This window comes from Stenella coeruleoalba (genome assembly GCF_951394435.1).
Source record: "Stenella coeruleoalba genome assembly, chromosome: 4".
NCBI lineage: Eukaryota > Metazoa > Chordata > Mammalia > Artiodactyla > Delphinidae > Stenella > Stenella coeruleoalba.
Window position 1 is genome coordinate 95,184,712 of NC_137149.1, and position 27,151 is coordinate 95,211,862.

Consider the following 27,151-nt stretch of genomic DNA (forward strand, 5'->3'; position numbering starts at 1 on the left):
TCACTGCAATTCACAAACCTGCAGAGTTATAAATGAAAACTAACGTCCAAAAATATGTTGAGGTAAGGCAAAGAAGAGGATCTGAATGCAAGACAGAATTGCAAGAAACAGATTTCAAGAGATAGATTGGACTCGTCTTTAACGCACATGAAAAGCGGCAGAATTTCGACAATGATGCAGTTGGCCCAAAAGGGCGTATGTGTTTTTTCCTGATTATATCCAGGAAAAAACGCATACGCACTTTATGGGCAACGAAGCAAGCAAGCAATACAAATGTGCACAACAAAGAAGTCTCACTTCCCACCGGTCAAAAGGGCCATCCTAAAAAATTGTAAAAACCAGAAATGCAGGACAGGCCATGGAGAACAGGGAGCCTTTATACGCTGATGGGCAGTGTGTGAACTGCCGAGAGCCACTCTGGAGAAGTGTATGGTGGTTCCTAAATCATCTAAAAAACAGAGCTACAGAGCATAGGACACTTCCAATCATGGGAGTATATCTAGGGAAGTCTAAAAATCAACAAGACACAAGCACACCACAGTTTAGGGCTACTCTGTTTACAAGAACCTCAACTTCAGTACACCTTAAATATCCCAGGAAAGAGAACAATGGATAAAGAAGATGTGGTACTTATGTACAATGGAATATCTCTTCACCATGAAATCAATGTAATAAGGCTAGTAGAAGGATAAAGAGTGGATTTAGGACCGATAATACTACTTGAAATAAGTCAAACAGAAAAAGAAACATATCATAAGATATCACTTATAGAGGGAGGGTAAATATGGCTGCACAAGAAATGAATTACAGAACAGAACAGTGTCTCACATTTAGAAAACACACTTATGTCAACTTAAGGGGAAAGGGGAGGTGGGGTGATGCATAAAACCAGAGTTTGAAATTAGCACAGATACCGTTCAATAAACCAAATAGGTATTAGACAAGATCTACACCTTGCTCAATGAACAGGCCTCAACACACCCTATACACCGCAGAGAAATATATCTGAGGAATAAGAATCTTAAAACCCATGTATTGATATATCTCCATAAGGGAATCAAGTGTGTGCAGAGCGGCACAAACACAGCAGTGAAAAGGAGCTAAACCCCATTATAGAAATAAATTTTAAAAACAAAACGCTGAAACAATGAAAGAGAGAAAAATTCTTACAAAATTCGCTCAGGGGCTGTGATGCAACCTGGATTGACCACATATAAACCCACAGCTGGATAAGACATAAGGCTGGACACTTGGGGCTGACAGGATTGGTGAGCTTTGGTGAGCAACTGCCGAAAGTTTAATGCAATACTTCATGCTACTCAGTCCAAGGGTCCCAACACTCCAGGTTGAAGGGAATCTTCCTACAGCTAAACCATGCTTGGAAAACCCAGCGACTGGTATACCATATGATCGGGAAAGGTTTCTAAAACGCACCTCATTTTTCCTCTCCTGGGGCTCCAGATCGACATTCCAGCCGCTTTACTAACAACATCCCCACATGGAGTCAATGCCTTTAAGTTCTGGTATCGCACAGTCTGCAGTTAGTGCAGAGGATGAATGGGAATAGGGGGAACCAGTGAGAAACTAGCTGTAGCGGTTTCAATGGGCACATGTCACTCTAATATCACATCAGTAAGAAGAATTAACCAAAGGCACAGCAAGGTGCCCCAGAAGAAAAATAGGGCTTCAAGGAATCCTGTGGTTATGGGGCAAGACCACAAAAATAAGAGCTAAAAAATGGAGCTAAGGGCCACTGCAATTCAAAACCCTGCAGAGTTATAAAGGCCAACTATTTTTAAAAAATATATTGAGGTAAGGCTATGAAGAGGCATTGAAAGCAAGGCAGAATGCAGGAAACCGATTTCAGGAGGTAGACTGGAATTGCATTGAAAGCATATGAAGAGAGTCAGAAACTCGACAATGATGCACTTGCCCAAAAAGGGCGTATGCGTTTTTTCCTGAATATATTCAGGAAAAAACGCATACGCACTTTTTGGCCAACCAAGCAAGCTTGCAAAGGAAATCTGCACTACAATGAAGTCTCATTTCCACCTGGTCAAAAGGGCCATCTGAAAAAAGTGTAAAATCCATAAAGGCACGACAGGCCATGGAGAACTGGGAGCCTTCTTATGCTGATGGGCGGGATGTAAATTGCCAACAGCCACTCTGGAGAAGTGTATGGTGTTTCCTGAAACATCTAAAAAACAAAGCAACAGAGCCTAGGGCACTTCCACTTATGGTCCTATAGCTTAGGGAAATTAACATCAAAAAGACACAGCCACCCCAAAGTTTGGGACGCCTCTGTTTACAAGAACCTCGTTTAAGGTACAAGTTCAATATCGCAGAAAGTAAAAAATGGATAAAGAACTTGTGGTACTTACGTACAATGCAATATCACTCAGCAATGAAATCTATGTAATCAGGCCCGTAGCAGCATAATGAGTGGATTCAGGTACGATGAATCTAACTGAAATAAGTCACACAGAAAAAGAAACATCATAAGATATCACTAATACACGGAATGTAAACTTGGCTACACAGGAACTGCATTCCAAAACAGAACAGGGTCTCAAATTTAGAAAACCAACTTATGCTTGCTTAAGGGGAAAGGTGAGTTGGGGTGCTGCATAAAACCAGAGATTGAAATGAGCACAGATAAAGTTCCTGAAGCCAAATATGGAATAGACAAGAGCTACTCCTTGCTCAACGAAATGGACTCAAAACCCCATATTAAACGCCTAAGAATGTACCTGACTAGTAAGTATCTTAAAACCTATGGATTGCTATGTCTCCAAAACAGAATCAAGCGTGTGTACAGGGGCATAAACGCAGCAGTGATAGGATTGGAGAGGTTCGGTGAGCAAATGAAGACCCTTTGAAGTCATATTGCATGGTACCCATTACACGGGTCTCAACTCTCCAGGTTTAAGTTATTCTTCCTTCAGCTAAAACATGCATGTGGAACCCAGAGTATGATCAACCATGTGAACGGGAGACGTGTTCAAATATGTCTCAGTTTTCCTCCCCTGGTACTCAGGTGCAACATTCCAGACGCTTTACTAACACTCTCCCGACTTGGAGAGTCAGTCCCTTTAACCTCCTGTTTGGCCCAGTTTGCAATTTCTGCGGAAGATGAACAGGAATAGCGAGAACCAATGAGAGGCTATCTGGAGGTGTCTGGACGGGCAAATTTAACTCTCATTTCCCACCAGGAAGAGGAATTAACCAAAGGCTCAGCATGCCGGGCCGGAACCAGATTAGGGCCTGAAGCCATCCTGCGGTGTTGCGGCCAGGTCACAAGAAAGCGAGTTGAAGAAAGGAGCTCAGGGGCACTGTAATTCACAAACCTGCAGAGTTATAAATGACAGCTATCGTCCAAAAATAGACTGAAGTAAGGCTGCCAAGAGGACTTGAAAGCGGGGCAGAATTGCAGGAAACCGATTTCAGGAGGTAGACTGGAATTGCATTGAAAGCATAGGAAAAGAGGCAGAACGTCCACAATGATGCACTTGGCCAAAAAGGGCGTATGCGATTTTTCCTGAATATATTCAGGAAAAAACGCATACGCCCTTTTTGGCCAACCAAGCAAGCTTGCAAAGGAAATCTGCACTACAATGAAGTCTCACTTCCCCCCGGTCAAAAGGGCCATCTGAAAAAAGTGTATAATCCAGAAAGGCAGGACAGGCCATGGAGAACTGGGAGCCTTGTTATGCTGATGGGCGGGAAGTAAATTGCCAACAGACACTCGGGAGAAGTGTATGGTGTTTCCTGAAACATCTAAAAAACAAAGCAACAGAGCCTAGGGCACTTCCACTTATGGTCCTATAGCTTAGGGAAATTAAAATCAAAAAGACACAGCCACCCCAAAGTTTGGGACGCCTCTGTTTACAAGAACCTCGTTTACCGTACAAGTTCAATATCACAGAAAGTGAAAAATGGATAAAGAAGTTGTGGTACTCATGTACAATGCAATATCACTCAGCAATGAAATCTATGTCACCAGGCCCGTAGCAGCATAATGAGTGGATTCGGGTATGGTGATTCTAACTGAAATAAGTCACACAGAAAAAGAAACATCAAAAAATATCACTAATGCATGGAATTTAAACTTGGCTACAGAGGAACTGAATTACAAAACAGAACAGGGTCTCAAATTTAGAAAACCAACTTATGCTTGCTTAAGTGGAAAGGTGAGTTGGGGTGCTGCATAAAACCAGAGATTGAAATGAGCACAGATAAAGTTCCTTAAGCCAAATATGGAATAGACAAGAGCTACTCCTTGCTCAACGAAATGGACTCCACACCCCATATTAAACGCCTAAGAATATACCTGACTAGTAAGTATCTTAAAACCTATGGATTGCTATGTCTCCAAAAGAGAATCAAGCGTGTGTACAAGGGTCATAAACGCAGCAGTGATAGGATTGGAGAGATTCGGTGAGCAAATGAAGACCCTTTGAAGTCATATTGCATGGTACCCATTCCACGGGTCTCAGCTCTCCAGGTTTAAGGTATTCTTTCTTCAGCTAAAACATGCATGTGGAACCCAGAGTATGATCAACCGTGTGATCGGGAGACGTGTTCAAATATGTCTCAGTTTTCGTCCCCTGGTACTTCGGTGCAACATTCCAGACGCTTTACTAACACTCTCCTCACTTGGAGAGTCAGTGCCTTTAACCTCCTGTTTGGCCCAGTTTGCAATTACTGCGGAAGATGTACAGGAATAGGGAGAACCAATGAGAGACAAGCGGGAGGTGTTTGGACGGGCAAATTTAACTCTAATTTCCCATCAGGATGAGGAATTAAACAAAGGCTCAGCGTGCCGTGCCGGATCCAGATTAGGGCCTGAAGCCATCCTGCGGTGTTGCGGCCAGCTCACAAGAAAGCGAGTTGAAGAAAGGAGCTCAGAGGCACTGTAATTCACAAACCTGCAGAGTTATAAATGACAGCTCTCGTCCAAAAATAGACTGAAGTAAGGCTGCCAAGAGGACTTGAAAGCGGGGCAGAATTGCAGGAAACCGATTTCAGGAGGTAGACTGGAATTGCATTGAAAGCATAGGAAAAGAGGCAGAACGTCCACAATGATGCACTTGGCCAAAAAGGGCGTATGCGTTTTTTCCTGAATATATTCAGGAAAAAACGCATACGCCCTTTTTGGCCAACCAAGCAAGCTTGCAAAGGAAATCTGCACTACAATGAAGTCTCACTTCCCCCAGGTCAAAAGGGCCATCTGAAAAAAGTGTAAAATCCAGAAAGGCAGGACAGGCCTTTGAGAACTGGGAGCCTTGTTATGCTGATGGGCGGGATGTTAATTGCCAACAGACACTGGGGAGAAGTGTATGGTGTTTCCTGAAACATCTAAAAAACAAAGCAACAGAGCCTAGGGCACTTCCACTTATGGTCCTATAGCTTAGGGAAATTAATATCAAAAAGACACAGCAACCCCAAAATTTGGGACGGCTCTTTTTACAGGAATCTCTTCTACGGCACAAGTTAAATATCCCAGAGAGCAAATAATGGATAAAGAATTTGCGGCACTTATGTACAACAGAATACCACTCAGCAATGAAATCTATGTCACCAGGCCCGTACCAGCATAATGAGTGGATTGAGGCACGATGATTCTAAGTGAAATAAGTCACACAGAAAAAGAAACTTCATAAGGTATCACTAATACACGGAATGTGAACTTGGCTACACATGAACTGCATTCCGAAACAGAACAGGGTCTCAAATTTAGAAAACCAACTTATGCTTGCTTAAGGGTAAAGGTGAGATGGAGCGCTGCATAAAACCTGAGATTGAAATGAGCACAGATAAAGTTCCTTAAGCCAAATATGGAATAGACAAGAGCTACTCCTTGCTCAACGAAATGGACTCAACACCGCATATTAAACGCCTAAGAATGTAGCTGACTAGTAAGTATCTTAAAACCTATGGATTGCTATGTCTCCGAAAGAGAATCAAGCATGTGTACAGGGGCATAAACGCAGCAGTGATAGGATTGGAGAGGTTCGGTGAGCAAATGAAGACCCTTTGAAGTCATATTGCATGGTACCCATTCCACGGGTTTCAACTACCCAGGTTTAAGGTATTCTTCCTTCATCTAAAACATGCATGTGGAACCCAGAGTATGATCAACCATGTGAACGGGAGACGTGTTCAAATATGTCTCAGTTTTCCTCCCCTGGTACTCGGGTGCAACATTCCAGACGCTTTACTAACACTCTCCTGACTTGGAGAGTCAGTCCCTTTAACCTCCTGTTTGGCCCAGTTTGCAATTTCTGTGGAAGATGAACAGGAATACCGAGAACCAATGAGAGGCTAGCTGGAGGTGTCTGGACGGGCAAATTTAACTCTCATTTCCCACCAGGAAGAGGAATTAACCAAAGGCTCAGCATGCCGGGCCGGAACCAGATTAGGGCCTGAAGCCATCCTGCGGTGTTGCGGCCAGGTCACAAGAAAGCGAGTTGAAGAAAGGAGCTCAGGGGCACTGTAATTCACAAACCTGCAGAGTTATGAATGACAGCTATCGTCCAAAAATAGACTGAAGTAAGGCTGCCAAGAGGACTTGAAAGCGGGGCAGAATTGCAGGAAACCGAATTCAGGAGGTAGACTGGAATTGCATTGAAAGCATAGGAAAAGAGGCAGAACGTCCACAATGATGCACTTGGCCAAAAAGGGCGTATGCGATTTTTCCTGAATATATTCAGGAAGAAACGCATACGCACTCTTTGGCCAACCAAGCAAGCTTGCAAAGAAATCTGCACTACAATGAAGTCTCACTTCCCCCCGGTCAAAAGGGCCATCTGAAAAAAGTGTAAAATCCAGAAAGGCAACAGGCCTTTGAGAACTGGGAGCCTTGTTATGCTGATGGGCGGGATGTAAATTGCCAACAGACACTTGGGAGAAGTGTATGGTGTTTCCTGAAACATCTAAAAAACAAAGCAACAGAGCCTAGGGCACTTCCACTTATGGTCCTATAGCTTAGGGAAATTAAAATCAAAAAGACACAGCCACCCCAAAGTTTCGAACGGCTCTGTTTACAAGAACCTCGTTTACAGTACAAGTTCAACATTGCAGAAAGTGAAAAATGGATAAAGAAGTTGTGGTATTTACTTACAAAGCAATATCACTCAGCAATGAAATCTGTGTCATCAGGCCCTTAGCAGCACAATGAGTGGATTCAGGTATGATGATTCTAACTGAAATAAGTCACACAGAAAAAGAAACATCATAAGATATCAGTAATACACGGAATGTAAACTTGGCTACACAGGAACTGAATTACAGAACAGAACAGGGTCTCAAATTTAGAAAACCAACTTATGCTTGCTTAAGGGGAAAGGTGAGTTGGGGTGCTGCATAAAACCAGAGATTGAAATGAGCACAGATAAAGTTCCTTAAGCCAAATATGGAATAGACAAGAGCTACTCCTTGCTCAACGAAATGCACTCAACACCGCATATTAAACGCCTAAGAATGTACCTGACTTGTAAGTATCTTAAAACCTATGGATTGCTATGTCTCCGAAAGAGAATCAAGCATGTGTACAGGGGCATAAACGCAGCAGTGATAGGATTGGAGAGGTTCGGTGAGCAAATGAAGACCCTTTGAAGTCATATTGCATGGTACCCATTCCACGGGTTTCAACTACCCAGGTTTAAGGTATTCTTCCTTCAGCTAAAACATGCATGTGGAACCTAGAGTATGATCAACCATGTGATCGGGAGACGTGTTCAAATATGTCTCAGTTTTCCTCCCCTGGTACTCGGGTGCAACATTCCAGACGCTTTACTAACACTCTCCCCACTTGGAGAGTCAGCGCCTTTAACCTCCTGTTTGGCACAGTTTGCATTTCTGCGGAAGATGAACAGGAATAGCGAGAACCAATGAGAGACTAGCTGGAGGTGTCTGGACGGGCAAATTTAACTCTCATTTCCCACCAGGAAGAGGAAATAACCAAAGGCTCCGCGTGCCATACCGGAACCAGATTAGGGCCTGAAGCCATCCTGCGGTGTTGCGGCCAGCTCAAAAGAAAGCGAGTTGTAGAAAGGAGCTCAGGGGCACTGTAATTCACAAACCTGCAGAGTTATAAATGACAGCTATTGTCCAAAAATAGACTGAAGTAAGGCTGCCAAGAGGACTTGAAAGCGGGGCAGAATTGCAGGAAACCGATTTCAGGAGGTAGACTGGAATTGCATTGAAAGCATAGGAAAAGAGGCAGAACGTCCACAATGATGCACTTGGCCAAAAAGGGCGTATGCGTTTTTTCCTGAATATATTCAGGAAAAAACGCATACGCCCTTTTTGGCCAACCAAGCAAGCTTGCAAAGGAAATCTGCACTACAATGAAGTCTCACTTCCCCCCGGTCAAAAGGGCCATCTGAAAAAAGTGTAAAATCCAGAAAGGCAGGACAGGCCATGGAGAACTGGGAGCCTTGTTATGCTGATGGGCGGGATGTAAATTGCCAACAGACACTGGGGAGAAGTGTATGGTGTTTCCTGAAACATCTAAAAAACAAAGCAACAGAGCCTAGGGCACTTGCACTTATGGTCCTATAGCATAGGGAAATTAAAATCAAAAAGACACAGCCACCCCAAAGTTTGGGACGCCTCTGTTTACAAGAACCTCGTTTACCGTACAAGTTCAATATCACAGAAAGTGAAAAATGGATAAAGAAGTTGTGGTATTTACTTACAAAGCAATATCACTCAGCAATGAAATCTATGTCATCAGGCCCTTAGCAGCACAATGAGTGGATTCAGGTATGATGATTCTAACTGAAATAAGTCACACAGAAAAAGAAACATCATAAGATATCAGTAATACACGGAATGTAAAGTTGGCTACACAGGAACTGAATTCCAAAACAGAACAGGGTCTCAAATTTAGAAAACCATCTTTTGCTTGCTTAAGGGGAAAGGTGAGTTGGGGTGCTGCATAAAACCAGAGATTGAAATGAGCACAGATAAAGTTCCTTAAGCCAAATATGGAATAGACAAGAGCTACTCCTTGCTCAACGAAATGGACTCAACACCGCATATTAAACGTCTAAGAATGTACCTGAGTAGTAAGTATCTTAAAACCTATGGATTGCTATGTCTCCGAAAGAGAATCAAGCATGTATACAGGGGCATAAACGCAGCAGTGATAGGATTGGAGAGGTTCGGTGAGCAAATGAAGACCCTTTGAAGTCATATTGCATGGTACCCATTCCACGGGTTTCAACTACCCAGGTTTAAGGTATTCTTCCTTCAGCTGAAACATGCATGTGGAACCTAGAGTATGATCAACCATTTGATCGGGAGACGTGTTCAAATATGTCTCAGTTTTCGTACCCTGGTACTCGGGTGCAACATTCCAGACGCTTTACTAACACTCTCCCCACTTGGAGAGTCAGCGCCTTTAACCTCCTGTTTGGCCCATTTTGCAATTTCTGCAGAAGATGAACATTAATAGCGAGAAGCAATGAGAGGCTAGCTGGAGGTGTCTGGACGGGCAAATTTAACTCTCATTTCCCATCAGGAAGAGGAATTAACCAAAGGCTCAGCGTGCCGTGCCGGAACCAGATTAGGGCCTGAAGCCATCCTGCGGTGTTGCGGCCTGGTCACAAGAAAGCGAGTTGAAGAAAGGAGCTCAGGGGCACTGTAATTCACAAACCTGCAGAGTTATAAATGACAGCTATCGTCCAAAAATATACTGAAGTAAGGCTGCCAAGAGGACTTGAAAGCGGGGCAGAATTGCAGGAAACCGATTTCAGGAGGTAGACTGGAATTGCATTGAAAGCATAGGAAAAGAGGCAGAACGTCCACAATGATGCACTTGGCCAAAAAGTGCGTATGCGTTTTTTCCTGAATATATTCAGGAAAAAACGCATACGCCCTTTTTGGCCAACCAAGCAAGCTTGCAAAGGAAATCTGCACTACAATGAAGTCTCACTTCCCCCCGGTCAAAAGGGCCATCTGAAAAAAGTGTAAAATCCAGAAAGGCAGGACAGGCCATGGAGAACTGGGAGCCTTGTTATGCTGATGGGCGGGATGTAAATTGCCAACAGACACTTGGGAGAAGTGTATGGTGTTTCCTCAAAGATCTAAAAAACAAAGCAACAGAACCTAGGGCACTTCCACTTATGGTCCTATAGCTTAGGGAAATTAAAATCAAAAAGACACAGCCACCCCAAAGTGTGGAACGGCTCTGTTTACAAGAACCTCGTTTACAGTACAAGTTCAACATTGCAGAAAGTGAAAAATGGATAAAGAAGTTGTGGTATTTACTTACAAAGCAATATCACTCAGCAATGAAATCTGTGTCATCAGGCCCTTAGCAGCACAATAAGTGGATTCAGGTATGATGATTCTAACTGAAATAAGTCACACAGAAAAAGAAACATCATAAGATATCAGTAATACACGGAATGTAAACTTGGCTACACAGGAACTGAATTACAGAACAGAACAGGGTCTCAAATTTAGAAAACCAACTTATGCTTGCTTAAGGGGAAAGGTGAGTTGGGGTGCTGCATAAAACCAGAGATTGAAATGAGCACAGATAAAGTTCCTTAAGCCAAATATGGAATAGACAAGAGCTACTCCTTGCTCAACGAAATGGACTCAAAACCCCATATTAAACGCCTAAGAATGTACCTGACTAGTAATTATCTTAAAACCTATAGATTGCTATGTCTCCGAAAGAGAATCAAGCATGTGTACAGGGGCATAAACGCAGCAGTGATAGGATTGGAGAGGTTCGGTGAGCAAATGAAGACCCTTTGAAGTCATATTGCATGGTACCCATTCCACGGGTTTCAACTACCCAGGTTTTAGGTATTCTTCCTTCAGCTAAAACATGCATGTGGAACCCAGAGTATGATCAACCATGTGATCGGGAGACGTGTTCAAATATGTCTCAGTTTTCGTACCCTGGTACTCGGGTGCAACATTCCAGATGCTTTACTAACACTCTCCCCACTTGGAGAGTCAGCGCCTTTAACCTCCTGTTTGGCCCAGTTTGCAATTTCTGCGGAAGATGAACAGGAATAGCGAGAACCAATGAGAGGCTAGCTGGAGGTGTCTGGACGGGCAAATTTAACTCTCATTTCCCACCAGGAGGAGGAAATAACCAAAGGCTCAGCGTGCCGTGCCAGAACCAGATTAGGGCCTGAAGCCATCCTGCAGTGTTGCGGCCAGGTCACAAGAAAGCGAGTTGAAGAAAGGAGCTCAGGGGCACTGTAATTCACAAACCTGCAGAGTTATAAATGACAACTATCGTCCAAAAATAGACTGAAGTAAGGCTGCCAAGAGGACTTGAAAGCGGGGCAGAATTGCAGGAAACCGATTTCAGGAGGTAGACTGGAATTCCACTGAAAGCATAGGAAAAGAGGCAGAATGTCCACAATGATGCACTTGGCCAAAAATGGCGTATGCGTTTTTTCCTGAATATATTCAGGAAAAAACGCATACGCCCTTTTTGGCCAACCAAGCAAGCTTGCAAAGGAAATCTGCACTACAATGAAGTCTCACTTCCCCCCGGTCAAAAGGGCCATCTGAAAAAAGTGTAAAATCCAGAAAGGCAGGACAGGCCATGGAGAACTGGGAGCCATGTTATGCTGATGGGCGGGATGTCAACTGCCAACAACCACTCGGGAGAAGTGTATGGTGTTTCCTGAAACATCTAAAAAACAAAGCAACAGAACCTAGGGCACTTCCACTTATGGTCCTATAGCTTAGGGAAATTAAAATCAAAAAGACACAGCCACCCCAAAGTTTGGAACGGCTCTGTTTACAAGAACCTCGTTTACAGTACAAGTTCAACATCGCAGAAAGTGAAAAATGGATAAAGAAGTTGTGGTATTTACTTACAAAGCAATATCACTCAGCAATGAAATCTGTGTCATCAGGCCCTTAGCAGCACAATGAGTGGATTCAGGTATGATGATTCTAACTGAAATAAGTCACACAGAAAAAGAAACATCATAAGATATCAGTAATACACGGAATGTAAACTTGGCTACACAGGAACTGAATTACAGAACAGAACAGGGTCTCAAATTTAGAAAACCAACTTATGCTTGCTTAAGGGGAAAGGTGAGTTGGGGTGCTGCATAAAACCAGAGATTGAAATGAGCACAGATAAAGTTCCTTAAGCCAAATATGGAATAGACAAGAGCTACTCCTTGCTCAACGAAATGGACTCAACACCGCATATTAAACGCCTAAGAATGTACGTGACTGATAAGTATCTTAAAACCTATGGATTGCTATGTCTCCGAAAGAGAATCAAGCATGTGTACAGGGGCATAAACGCAGCAGTGATAGGATTGGAGAGGTTCGGTGAGCAAATGAAGACCCTTTGAAGTCATATTGCATGGTACCCATTCCACGGGTTTCAACTACCCAGGTTTTAGGTATTCTTCCTTCAGCTAAAACATGCATGTGGAACCCAGAGTATGATCAACCATGTGATCGGGAGACGTGTTCAAATATGTCTCAGTTTTCCTCCCCTGGTACTCGGGTGCAACATTCCAGACGCTTTACTAACACTCTCCCCACTTGGAGAGTCAGCGCCTTTAACCTCCTGTTTGGCACAGTTTGCAATTTCTGCGGAAGATGAACAGGAATAGCGAGAACCAATGAGAGACTAGCTGGAGGTGTCTGGACGGGCAAATTTAACTCTCATTTCCCACCAGGAAGAGGAAATAACCAAAGGCTCAGCATGCCGTACCGGAACCAGATTAGGGCCTGAAGCCATCCTGCGGTGTTGCGGCCAGGTCACAAGAAAGCGAGTTGAAGAAAGGAGCTCAGGGGCACTGTAATTCACAAACCTGCAGAGTTATAAATGACAGCTATCGTCCAAAAATAGACTGAAGTAAGGCTGCCAAGAGGACTTGAAAGCAGGGCAGAATTGCAGGAAACAGATTTCAGGAGGTAGACTGGAATTGCATTGAAAGCATAGGAAAAGAGGCAGAACGTCCACAATGATGCACTTGGCCAAAAAGGGCGTATGCGTTTTTTCCTGAATATATTCAGGAAAAAACGCATACGCCCTTTTTGGCCAACCAAGCAAGCTTGCAAAGGAAATCTGCACTACAATGAAGTCTCACTTCCCCCCGGTCAAAAGGGCCATCTGAAAAAAGTGTAAAATCCAGAAAGGCAGGACAGGCCATGGAGAACTGGGAGCCTTGTTATGCTGATGGGCGGGATGTAAATTGCCAACAGACACTCAGGAGAAGTGTATGGTGTTTCCTGAAACATCTAAAAAACAAAGCAACAGAACCTAGGGCACTTCCACTTATGGTCCTATAGCTTAGGGAAATTAAAATCAAAAAGACACAGCCACCCCAAAGTTTGGAACGGCTCTGTTTACAAGAACCTCGTTTACAGTACAAGTTTAACATCGCAGAAAGTGAAAAATGGATAAAGAAGTTGTGGTATTTACTTACAAAGCAATATCACTCAGCAATGAAATCTGTGTCATCAGGCCCTTAGCAGCACAATGAGTGGATTCAGGTATGATGATTCTAACTGAAATAAGTCACACAGAAAAAGAAACATCATAAGATATCAGTAATACACGGAATGTAAACTTGGCTACACAGGAACTGAATTACAGAACAGAACAGGGTCTCAAATTTAGAAAACCAACTTATGCTTGCTTAAGGGGAAAGGTGAGTTGGGGTGCTGCATAAAACCAGAGATTGAAATGAGCACAGATAAAGTTCCTTAAGCCAAATATGGAATAGACAAGAGCTACTCCTTGCTCAACGAAATGGACTCAACACCGCATATTAAACGCCTAAGAATGTACCTGACTAGTAAGTATCTTAAAACCTATTCATTGCTATGTCTCCAAAAGAGAATCAAGCGTGTGTACAGGGGCATAAACGCAGCAGTGATAGGATTGGAGAGGTTCGGTGAGCAAATGAAGACCCTTTGAAGTCATATTGCATGGTACCCATTACACGGGTCTCAACTCTCCAGGTTTAAGGTATTCTTCCTTCAGCTAAAACATGCATGTGGAACCCAGAGTATGATCAACCATGTGAACGGGAGACGTGTTCAAATATGTCTCAGTTTTCCTCCCCTGGTACTCGGGTGCAACATTCCAGATGCTTTACTAACACTCTCCCGACTTGGAGAGTCAGTCCCTTTAACCTCCTGTTTGGCCCAGTTTGCAATTTCTGCGGAAGATGAACAGGAATAGCGAGAACCAATGAAAGGCTAGCTGGAGGTGTCTGGACGGGCAAATTTAACTCTCATTTCCCACCAGGAAGAGGAATTAGCCAAAGGCTCAGCATGCCGTGCCAGAACCAGATTAGGGCCTGAAGACATCCTGCGGTGTTGCGGCCAGCTCACAAGAAAGAGAGTTGAAGAAAGGAGCTCAGGGGCACTGTAATTCACAAACCTGCAGAGTTATAAATGACAGCTATCGTCCAAAAAAATACTGAAGTAAGGCTGCCAAGAGGACTTGAAAGCGGGGCAGAATTGCAGGAAACCGATTTCAGGAGGTAGACTGGAATTGCATTGAAAGCATAGGAAATGAGGCAGAACGTCCACAATGATGCACTTGGCCAAAAAGGGCGTATGCGTTTTTTCCTGAATATATTCAGGAAAAAACGCATACGCCCTTTTTGGCCAACCAAGCAAGCTTGCAAAGGAAATCTGCACTACAATGAAGTCTCACTTCCCCCCGGTCAAAAGGGCCATCTGAAAAAAGTGTAAAATCCAGAAAGGCAGGACAGGCCATGGAGAACTGGGAGCCTTGTTATGCTGATGGGCGGGATGTAAATTGCCAACAACCACTCGGGAGAAGTGTATGGTGTTTCCTGAAACATCTAAAAAACAAAGCAACAGAACCTAGGGCACTTCCACTTATGGTCCTATAGCTTAGGGAAATTAAAATCAAAAAGACACAGCCACCCCAAAGTGTGGAACGGCTCTGTTTACAAGAACCTCGTTTACAGTACAAGTTCAACATCGCAGAAAGTGAAAAATGGATAAAGAAGTTGTGGTATTTACTTACAAAGCAATATCACTCAGCAATGAAATCTGTGTCATCAGGCCCTTAGCAGCATAATGAGTGGATTCAGGTACGATGATTCTAACTGAAATAAGTCACACAGAAAAAGAAACATCATAAGATATCACTAATACACGGAATGTAAACGTGGCTACAGAGGAACTGAATTCCAAAACAGAACAGGGTCTCAAATTTAGAAAACCAACTTATGCTTGCTTAAGGGGAAAGGTGAGTTGTGGTGCTGCATAAAACCAGAGATTGAAATGAGCACAGATAAAGTTCCTTAAGCCAAATATGGAATAGACAAGAGCTACTCCTTGCTCAACGAAATGGACTCAACTCCCCATATTAAACGCCTAAGAATGTACCTGACTAGTAAGTATCTTAAAACCTAAGGATTGCTATGTCTCCAAAAGAGAATCAAGCGTGTGTACAGGGGCATAAACGCAGCAGTGATAGGATTGGAGAGGTTCGGTGAGCAAATGAAGACCCTTTGAAGACATATTGCATGGTACCCATTCCACGGGTCTCAACTCTCCAGGTTTAAGGTATTCTTCCTTCAGCTAAAACATGCATGTGGAACCCAGAGTATGATCAACCGTGTGAACGGGAGACGTGTTCAAATATGTCTCAGTTTTCCTCCCCTGGTACTCGGGTGCAACATTCCAGACGCTTTACTAACACTCTCCCCACTTGGAGAGTCAGCGCCTTTAACCTCCTGTTTGGCCCAGTTTGCAATTTCTGCGGAAGATGAACAGGAATAGCGAGAACCAATGAGAGGCTAGCTGGAGGTGTCTGGACGGGCAAATTTAACTCTCCTTTCCCACCAGGAAGAGGAAATAACCAAAGGCTCAGCGTGCCGTGCCGGAACCAGATTATTGCCTGAAGCCATCCTGCGGTGTTGCCGCCAGCTCAAAAGAAAGCGAGTTGAGGAAAGGAGCTCAGGGGCACTGTAATTCACAAACCTGCAGAGTTATAAATGACAGCTATCGTCCAAAAATAGACTGAAGTAAGGCTGCCAAGAGGACTTGAAAGCGGGGCAGAATTGCAGGAAACCGATTTCAGGAGGTAGACTGGAATTGCATTGAAAGCATAGGAAAAGAGGCAGAACGTCCACAATGATGCACTTGGCCAAAAAGGGCGTATGCGTTTTTTCCTGAATATATTCAGGAAAAAACGCATACGCCCTTTTTGGCCAACCAAGCAAGCTTGCAAAGGAAATCTGCACTACAATGAAGTCTCACTTCCCCCCGGTCAAAAGGGCCATCTGAAAAAAGTGTAAAATCCAGAAAGGCAGGACAGGCCATGGAGAACTGGGAGCCTTGTTATGCTGATGGGCGGGATGTAAATTGCCAACAGACACTCGGGAGAAGTGTATGGTGTTTCCTGAAACATCTAAAAAACAAAGCAACAGAGCCTAGGGCACTTCCACTTATGGTCCTATAGCTTAGGGAAATTAAAATCAAAAAGACACAGCCACCCCAAAGTTTGGGACGCCTCTGTTTACAAGAACCTCGTTTACCGTACTAGTTCAATATCACAGAAATTGAAAAATGGATAAAGAACTTGGGATACTTATGTACAATGCAGTAACACTCAGCAATGAAATCTATGTCATCAGGCCCGTAGCAGCATAATGAGTGGATTCAGGTACGATGATTCTAACTGAAATAAGTCACACAGAAAAAGAAACATCATAAGATATCACTAATACACGGAATGTAAACTTGGCTACACAGGAACTGCATTCCAAAACAGAACAGGGTCTGAAATTTAGAAAACCAACTTATGCTTGCTTAAGGGGAAAGGTGAGTTGTGGTGCTGCATAAAACCAGAGATTGAAATGAGCACAGATAAAGTTCCTTAAGCCAAATATGGAATAGACAAGAGCTACTCCTTGCTCAACGAAATGGACTCAACACCTCATATTAAACGCCTAAGAATGTACCTGACTAGTAAGTATCTTAAAACCTAAGGATTGCTATGTCTCCAAAAGAGAATCAAGCGTGTGTACAGGGGCATAAACGCAGCAGTGATAGGATTGGAGTGGTTCGGTGAGCAAATGAAGACCCTTTGAAGACATATTGCATGGTACCCATTCCACGGGTCTCAACTCTCCAGGTTTAAGGTATTCTTCCTTCAGCTAAAACATGCATGTGGAACCCAGAGTATGATCAACCGTGTGAACGGGAGACGTGTTCAAATATGTCTCAGTTTTCCTCCCCTGGTACTCGGGTGCAACATTCCAGACGCTTTACTAACACTCTCCCCACTTGGAGAGTCAGCGCCTTTAACCTCCTGTTTGGCCCAGTTTGCAATTTCTGCGGAAGATGAACAGGAATAGCGAGAACCAATGAGAGACTAGCTGGAGGTGTCTGGACGGGCAAATTTAACTCTCATTTCCCACCAAGAAGAGGAAATAACCAAAGGCTCAGCGTGCCGTGCCGGAACCAGATTAGGGCCTGAAGCCATCCTGCGGTGTTGCGGCCAGCTCACAAGAAAGCGAGTTGAAGAAAGGAGGTCAGGGGCACTGTAATTCACAAACCTGCAGAGTTATAAATGACAGCTATCGTCCAAAAATATACTGACGTAAGGCTGCCAAGAGGACTTGAAAGCGGGGAAGAATTGCAGGAAAACGATTTCAGGAGGTAGACTGGAATTGCATTGAAAGCATAGGAAAAGAGGCAGAACGTCCACAATGATGCACTTGGCCAAAAAGGGCGTATGCGTTTTTTCCTGAATATATTCAGGAAAAAACGCATACGCCCTTTTTGGCCAACCAAGCAAACTTGCAAAGGAAATCTGCACTACAATGAAGTCTCACTTCCCCCCGGTCAAAAGGGCCATCTGAAAAAAGTGTAAAATCCAGAAAGGCAGGACAGGCCATGGAGAACTGGGAGCCTTGTTATGCTGATGGGCGGGATGTAAATTGCCAACAACCACTCGGGAGAAGTGTATGGTGTTTCCTGAAACATCTGAAAAACAAAGCAACAGAGCCTAGGGCACTTCCACTTATGGTCCTATAGCTTAGGGAAATTAAAATCAAAAAGACACAGCCACCCCAAAGTTTGGGACGCCTCCGTTTACAAGAAACTCGTTTACCGTACAAGTTCAATATCACAGAAAGTGAAAAATGGATAAAGAACTTGTGGTACTTACGTACAATGCAGTATCACTCAGCAATGAAATCTATGTCATCAGGCCCGTAGCAGCATAATGAGTGGATTCAGGTACGATGATTCTAACTGAAATAAGTCACACAGAAAAAGAAACATCATAAGATATCACTAATACACGGAATGTAAACTTTGCTACACAGGAACTGAATTCCAAAACAGAACAGGGTCTCAAATTTAGAAAACCAACTTATGCTTGCTTAAGGGGAAAGGTGAGTTGGGGTGCTGCATAAAACCAGAGATTGAAATGAGCACAGATAAAGTTCCTTAAGCCAAATATGGAATAGACAAGAGCTACTCCTTGCTCAACGAAATGGACTCAACACCCCATATTAAACGCCTAAGAATGTACCTGACTAGTAAGTATCTTAAAACCTAAGGATTGCTATGTCTCCAAAAGAGAATCAAGCGTGTGTACAGGTGCATAAATGCAGCAGTGATAGGATTGGAGAGGTTCGGTGAGCAAATGAAGACCCTTTGAAGTCATATTGCATGGTACCCATTCCACGGGTTTCAACTACCCAGGTTTTAGGTATTCTTCCTTCAGCTAAAACATGCATGTGGAACCCAGAGTATGATCAACCATGTGATCGGGAGACGTGTTCAAATATGTCTCAGTTTTCCTCCCCTGGTACTCGGGTGCAACATTCCAGACGCTTTACTAACACTCTCCCCACTTGGAGAGTCAGCGCCTTTAACCTCCTGTTTGGCCCAGTTTGCAATTTCTGCGGAAGACGAACAGGAATAGCGAGAACCAATGAGAGGCTAGCTGGAGGTGTCTGGACGGGCAAATTTAACTCTCATTTCCCACCAGGAAGAGGAATTAACCAAAGGCTCAGCATGCCGGGCCGGAACCAGATTAGGGCCTGAAGCCATCCTGCGGTGTTGCGGCCAGGTCACAAGAAAGCGAGTTGAAGAAAGGAGCTCAGGGGCACTGTAATTCACAAACCTGCAGAGTTATAAATGACAGCTATCGTCCAAAAATAGACTGAAGTAAGGCTGCCAAGAGGACTTGAAAGCGGGGCAGAATTGCAGGAAACCGATTTCAGGAGGTAGACTGGAATTGCATTGAAAGCATAGGAAAAGAGGCAGAACGTCCACAATGATTCACTTGGCCAAAAAGGGCGTATGCGTTTTTTCCTGAATATATTCAGGAAAAAACGCATACGCCCTTTTTGGCCAACCAAGCAAGCTTGCAAAGGAAATCTGCACTACAATGAAGTCTCACTTCCCCCAGGTCAAAAGGGCCATCTGAAAAAAGTGTAAAATCCAGAAAGGCAGGACAGGCCTTTGAGAACTGGGAGCCTTGTTATGCTGATGGGCGGGATGTTAATTGCCAACAGACACTGGGGAGAAGTGTATGGTGTTTCCTGAAACATCTAAAAAACAAAGCAACAGAGCCTAGGGCACTTCCACTTATGGTCCTATAGCTTAGGGAAATTAATATCAAAAAGACACAGCAACCCCAAAATTTGGGACGGCTCTTTTTACAGGAATCTCTTCTACGGCACAAGTTAAATATCCCAGAGAGCAAATAATGGATAAAGAATTTGCGGCACTTATGTACAACAGAATACCACTCAGCAATGAAATCTATGTCACCAGGCCCGTACCAGCATAATGAGTGGATTGAGGCACGATGATTCTAAGTGAAATAAGTCACACAGAAAAAGAAACTTCATAAGGTATCACTAATACACGGAATGTGAACTTGGCTACACATGAACTGCATTCCGAAACAGAACAGGGTCTCAAATTTAGAAAACCAACTTATGCTTGCTTAAGGGTAAAGGTGAGATGGAGCGCTGCATAAAACCTGAGATTGAAATGAGCACAGATAAAGTTCCTTAAGCCAAATATGGAATAGACAAGAGCTACTCCTTGCTCAACGAAATGGACTCAACACCGCATATTAAACGCCTAAGAATGTAGCTGACTAGTAAGTATCTTAAAACCTATGGATTGCTATGTCTCCGAAAGAGAATCAAGCATGTGTACAGGGGCATAAACGCAGCAGTGATAGGATTGGAGAGGTTCGGTGAGCAAATGAAGACCCTTTGAAGTCATATTGCATGGTACCCATTCCACGGGTTTCAACTACCCAGGTTTAAGGTATTCTTCCTTCATCTAAAACATGCATGTGGAACCCAGAGTATGATCAACCATGTGAACGGGAGACGTGTTCAAATATGTCTCAGTTTTCCTCCCCTGGTACTCGGGTGCAACATTCCAGACGCTTTACTAACACTCTCCTGACTTGGAGAGTCAGTCCCTTTAACCTCCTGTTTGGCCCAGTTTGCAATTTCTGTGGAAGATGAACAGGAATACCGAGAACCAATGAGAGGCTAGCTGGAGGTGTCTGGACGGGCAAATTTAACTCTCATTTCCCACCAGGAAGAGGAATTAACCAAAGGCTCAGCATGCCGGGCCGGAACCAGATTAGGGCCTGAAGCCATCCTGCGGTGTTGCGGCCAGGTCACAAGAAAGCGAGTTGAAGAAAGGAGCTCAGGGGCACTGTAATTCACAAACCTGCAGAGTTATGAATGACAGCTATCGTCCAAAAATAGACTGAAGTAAGGCTGCCAAGAGGACTTGAAAGCGGGGCAGAATTGCAGGAAACCGAATTCAGGAGGTAGACTGGAATTGCATTGAAAGCATAGGAAAAGAGGCAGAACGTCCACAATGATGCACTTGGCCAAAAAGGGCGTATGCGATTTTTCCTGAATATATTCAGGAAGAAACGCATACGCACTCTTTGGCCAACCAAGCAAGCTTGCAAAGAAATCTGCACTACAATGAAGTCTCACTTCCCCCCGGTCAAAAGGGCCATCTGAAAAAAGTGTAAAATCCAGAAAGGCAACAGGCCTTTGAGAACTGGGAGCCTTGTTATGCTGATGGGCGGGATGTAAATTGCCAACAGACACTTGGGAGAAGTGTATGGTGTTTCCTGAAACATCTAAAAAACAAAGCAACAGAGCCTAGGGCACTTCCACTTATGGTCCTATAGCTTAGGGAAATTAAAATCAAAAAGACACAGCCACCCCAAAGTTTCGAACGGCTCTGTTTACAAGAACCTCGTTTACAGTACAAGTTCAACATTGCAGAAAGTGAAAAATGGATAAAGAAGTTGTGGTATTTACTTACAAAGCAATATCACTCAGCAATGAAATCTGTGTCATCAGGCCCTTAGCAGCACAATGAGTGGATTCAGGTATGATGATTCTAACTGAAATAAGTCACACAGAAAAAGAAACATCATAAGATATCAGTAATACACGGAATGTAAACTTGGCTACACAGGAACTGAATTACAGAACAGAACAGGGTCTCAAATTTAGAAAACCAACTTATGCTTGCTTAAGGGGAAAGGTGAGTTGGGGTGCTGCATAAAACCAGAGATTGAAATGAGCACAGATAAAGTTCCTTAAGCCAAATATGGAATAGACAAGAGCTACTCCTTGCTCAACGAAATGCACTCAACACCGCATATTAAACGCCTAAGAATGTACCTGACTTGTAAGTATCTTAAAACCTATGGATTGCTATGTCTCCGAAAGAGAATCAAGCATGTGTACAGGGGCATAAACGCAGCAGTGATAGGATTGGAGAGGTTCGGTGAGCAAATGAAGACCCTTTGAAGTCATATTGCATGGTACCCATTCCACGGGTTTCAACTACCCAGGTTTAAGGTATTCTTCCTTCAGCTAAAACATGCATGTGGAACCTAGAGTATGATCAACCATGTGATCGGGAGACGTGTTCAAATATGTCTCAGTTTTCCTCCCCTGGTACTCGGGTGCAACATTCCAGACGCTTTACTAACACTCTCCCCACTTGGAGAGTCAGCGCCTTTAACCTCCTGTTTGGCACAGTTTGCATTTCTGCGGAAGATGAACAGGAATAGCGAGAACCAATGAGAGACTAGCTGGAGGTGTCTGGACGGGCAAATTTAACTCTCATTTCCCACCAGGAAGAGGAAATAACCAAAGGCTCCGCGTGCCATACCGGAACCAGATTAGGGCCTGAAGCCATCCTGCGGTGTTGCGGCCAGCTCAAAAGAAAGCGAGTTGTAGAAAGGAGCTCAGGGGCACTGTAATTCACAAACCTGCAGAGTTATAAATGACAGCTATTGTCCAAAAATAGACTGAAGTAAGGCTGCCAAGAGGACTTGAAAGCGGGGCAGAATTGCAGGAAACCGATTTCAGGAGGTAGACTGGAATTGCATTGAAAGCATAGGAAAAGAGGCAGAACGTCCACAATGATGCACTTGGCCAAAAAGGGCGTATGCGTTTTTTCCTGAATATATTCAGGAAAAAACGCATACGCCCTTTTTGGCCAACCAAGCAAGCTTGCAAAGGAAATCTGCACTACAATGAAGTCTCACTTCCCCCCGGTCAAAAGGGCCATCTGAAAAAAGTGTAAAATCCAGAAAGGCAGGACAGGCCATGGAGAACTGGGAGCCTTGTTATGCTGATGGGCGGGATGTAAATTGCCAACAGACACTGGGGAGAAGTGTATGGTGTTTCCTGAAACATCTAAAAAACAAAGCAACAGAGCCTAGGGCACTTGCACTTATGGTCCTATAGCATAGGGAAATTAAAATCAAAAAGACACAGCCACCCCAAAGTTTGGGACGCCTCTGTTTACAAGAACCTCGTTTACCGTACAAGTTCAATATCACAGAAAGTGAAAAATGGATAAAGAAGTTGTGGTATTTACTTACAAAGCAATATCACTCAGCAATGAAATCTATGTCATCAGGCCCTTAGCAGCACAATGAGTGGATTCAGGTATGATGATTCTAACTGAAATAAGTCACACAGAAAAAGAAACATCATAAGATATCAGTAATACACGGAATGTAAAGTTGGCTACACAGGAACTGAATTCCAAAACAGAACAGGGTCTCAAATTTAGAAAACCATCTTTTGCTTGCTTAAGGGGAAAGGTGAGTTGGGGTGCTGCATAAAACCAGAGATTGAAATGAGCACAGATAAAGTTCCTTAAGCCAAATATGGAATAGACAAGAGCTACTCCTTGCTCAACGAAATGGACTCAACACCGCATATTAAACGTCTAAGAATGTACCTGAGTAGTAAGTATCTTAAAACCTATGGATTGCTATGTCTCCGAAAGAGAATCAAGCATGTATACAGGGGCATAAACGCAGCAGTGATAGGATTGGAGAGGTTCGGTGAGCAAATGAAGACCCTTTGAAGTCATATTGCATGGTACCCATTCCACGGGTTTCAACTACCCAGGTTTAAGGTATTCTTCCTTCAGCTGAAACATGCATGTGGAACCTAGAGTATGATCAACCATTTGATCGGGAGACGTGTTCAAATATGTCTCAGTTTTCGTACCCTGGTACTCGGGTGCAACATTCCAGACGCTTTACTAACACTCTCCCCACTTGGAGAGTCAGCGCCTTTAACCTCCTGTTTGGCCCATTTTGCAATTTCTGCAGAAGATGAACATTAATAGCGAGAAGCAATGAGAGGCTAGCTGGAGGTGTCTGGACGGGCAAATTTAACTCTCATTTCCCATCAGGAAGAGGAATTAACCAAAGGCTCAGCGTGCCGTGCCGGAACCAGATTAGGGCCTGAAGCCATCCTGCGGTGTTGCGGCCTGGTCACAAGAAAGCGAGTTGAAGAAAGGAGCTCAGGGGCACTGTAATTCACAAACCTGCAGAGTTATAAATGACAGCTATCGTCCAAAAATATACTGAAGTAAGGCTGCCAAGAGGACTTGAAAGCGGGGCAGAATTGCAGGAAACCGATTTCAGGAGGTAGACTGGAATTGCATTGAAAGCATAGGAAAAGAGGCAGAACGTCCACAATGATGCACTTGGCCAAAAAGTGCGTATGCGTTTTTTCCTGAATATATTCAGGAAAAAACGCATACGCCCTTTTTGGCCAACCAAGCAAGCTTGCAAAGGAAATCTGCACTACAATGAAGTCTCACTTCCCCCCGGTCAAAAGGGCCATCTGAAAAAAGTGTAAAATCCAGAAAGGCAGGACAGGCCATGGAGAACTGGGAGCCTTGTTATGCTGATGGGCGGGATGTAAATTGCCAACAGACACTTGGGAGAAGTGTATGGTGTTTCCTCAAAGATCTAAAAAACAAAGCAACAGAACCTAGGGCACTTCCACTTATGGTCCTATAGCTTAGGGAAATTAAAATCAAAAAGACACAGCCACCCCAAAGTGTGGAACGGCTCTGTTTACAAGAACCTCGTTTACAGTACAAGTTCAACATTGCAGAAAGTGAAAAATGGATAAAGAAGTTGTGGTATTTACTTACAAAGCAATATCACTCAGCAATGAAATCTGTGTCATCAGGCCCTTAGCAGCACAATAAGTGGATTCAGGTATGATGATTCTAACTGAAATAAGTCACACAGAAAAAGAAACATCATAAGATATCAGTAATACACGGAATGTAAACTTGGCTACACAGGAACTGAATTACAGAACAGAACAGGGTCTCAAATTTAGAAAACCAACTTATGCTTGCTTAAGGGGAAAGGTGAGTTGGGGTGCTGCATAAAACCAGAGATTGAAATGAGCACAGATAAAGTTCCTTAAGCCAAATATGGAATAGACAAGAGCTACTCCTTGCTCAACGAAATGGACTCAAAACCCCATATTAAACGCCTAAGAATGTACCTGACTAGTAATTATCTTAAAACCTATAGATTGCTATGTCTCCGAAAGAGAATCAAGCATGTGTACAGGGGCATAAACGCAGCAGTGATAGGATTGGAGAGGTTCGGTGAGCAAATGAAGACCCTTTGAAGTCATATTGCATGGTACCCATTCCACGGGTTTCAACTACCCAGGTTTTAGGTATTCTTCCTTCAGCTAAAACATGCATGTGGAACCCAGAGTATGATCAACCATGTGATCGGGAGACGTGTTCAAATATGTCTCAGTTTTCGTACCCTGGTACTCGGGTGCAACATTCCAGATGCTTTACTAACACTCTCCCCACTTGGAGAGTCAGCGCCTTTAACCTCCTGTTTGGCCCAGTTTGCAATTTCTGCGGAAGATGAACAGGAATAGCGAGAACCAATGAGAGGCTAGCTGGAGGTGTCTGGACGGGCAAATTTAACTCTCATTTCCCACCAGGAGGAGGAAATAACCAAAGGCTCAGCGTGCCGTGCCAGAACCAGATTAGGGCCTGAAGCCATCCTGCAGTGTTGCGGCCAGGTCACAAGAAAGCGAGTTGAAGAAAGGAGCTCAGGGGCACTGTAATTCACAAACCTGCAGAGTTATAAATGACAACTATCGTCCAAAAATAGACTGAAGTAAGGCTGCCAAGAGGACTTGAAAGCGGGGCAGAATTGCAGGAAACCGATTTCAGGAGGTAGACTGGAATTCCACTGAAAGCATAGGAAAAGAGGCAGAATGTCCACAATGATGCACTTGGCCAAAAATGGCGTATGCGTTTTTTCCTGAATATATTCAGGAAAAAACGCATACGCCCTTTTTGGCCAACCAAGCAAGCTTGCAAAGGAAATCTGCACTACAATGAAGTCTCACTTCCCCCCGGTCAAAAGGGCCATCTGAAAAAAGTGTAAAATCCAGAAAGGCAGGACAGGCCATGGAGAACTGGGAGCCATGTTATGCTGATGGGCGGGATGTCAACTGCCAACAACCACTCGGGAGAAGTGTATGGTGTTTCCTGAAACATCTAAAAAACAAAGCAACAGAACCTAGGGCACTTCCACTTATGGTCCTATAGCTTAGGGAAATTAAAATCAAAAAGACACAGCCACCCCAAAGTTTGGAACGGCTCTGTTTACAAGAACCTCGTTTACAGTACAAGTTCAACATCGCAGAAAGTGAAAAATGGATAAAGAAGTTGTGGTATTTACTTACAAAGCAATATCACTCAGCAATGAAATCTGTGTCATCAGGCCCTTAGCAGCACAATGAGTGGATTCAGGTATGATGATTCTAACTGAAATAAGTCACACAGAAAAAGAAACATCATAAGATATCAGTAATACACGGAATGTAAACTTGGCTACACAGGAACTGAATTACAGAACAGAACAGGGTCTCAAATTTAGAAAACCAACTTATGCTTGCTTAAGGGGAAAGGTGAGTTGGGGTGCTGCATAAAACCAGAGATTGAAATGAGCACAGATAAAGTTCCTTAAGCCAAATATGGAATAGACAAGAGCTACTCCTTGCTCAACGAAATGGACTCAACACCGCATATTAAACGCCTAAGAATGTACGTGACTGATAAGTATCTTAAAACCTATGGATTGCTATGTCTCCGAAAGAGAATCAAGCATGTGTACAGGGGCATAAACGCAGCAGTGATAGGATTGGAGAGGTTCGGTGAGCAAATGAAGACCCTTTGAAGTCATATTGCATGGTACCCATTCCACGGGTTTCAACTACCCAGGTTTTAGGTATTCTTCCTTCAGCTAAAACATGCATGTGGAACCCAGAGTATGATCAACCATGTGATCGGGAGACGTGTTCAAATATGTCTCAGTTTTCCTCCCCTGGTACTCGGGTGCAACATTCCAGACGCTTTACTAACACTCTCCCCACTTGGAGAGTCAGCGCCTTTAACCTCCTGTTTGGCACAGTTTGCAATTTCTGCGGAAGATGAACAGGAATAGCGAGAACCAATGAGAGACTAGCTGGAGGTGTCTGGACGGGCAAATTTAACTCTCATTTCCCACCAGGAAGAGGAAATAACCAAAGGCTCAGCATGCCGTACCGGAACCAGATTAGGGCCTGAAGCCATCCTGCGGTGTTGCGGCCAGGTCACAAGAAAGCGAGTTGAAGAAAGGAGCTCAGGGGCACTGTAATTCACAAACCTGCAGAGTTATAAATGACAGCTATCGTCCAAAAATAGACTGAAGTAAGGCTGCCAAGAGGACTTGAAAGCAGGGCAGAATTGCAGGAAACAGATTTCAGGAGGTAGACTG

At 43.7% G+C, this 27,151-nt stretch overlaps 1 long non-coding RNA gene across 8 annotated transcripts in view; it reads right to left on the minus strand.

Moving 5' to 3' along the window:
- LOC307185420 overlaps positions 1-27,151 on the minus strand; it is a 1,105,689-nt gene that overhangs the window by 443,064 nt on the left and 635,474 nt on the right. The window contains exon 3 of one of the 8 annotated variants that reach the window (XR_013828060.1): positions 2,382-2,463. The exons of the other annotated variants lie outside the window; for them this stretch is intronic. This is a non-coding gene — a long non-coding RNA (uncharacterized lncRNA). The remainder of the gene's footprint in view (positions 1-2,381; positions 2,464-27,151) is intronic. 8 annotated transcript variants of the gene reach the window in all.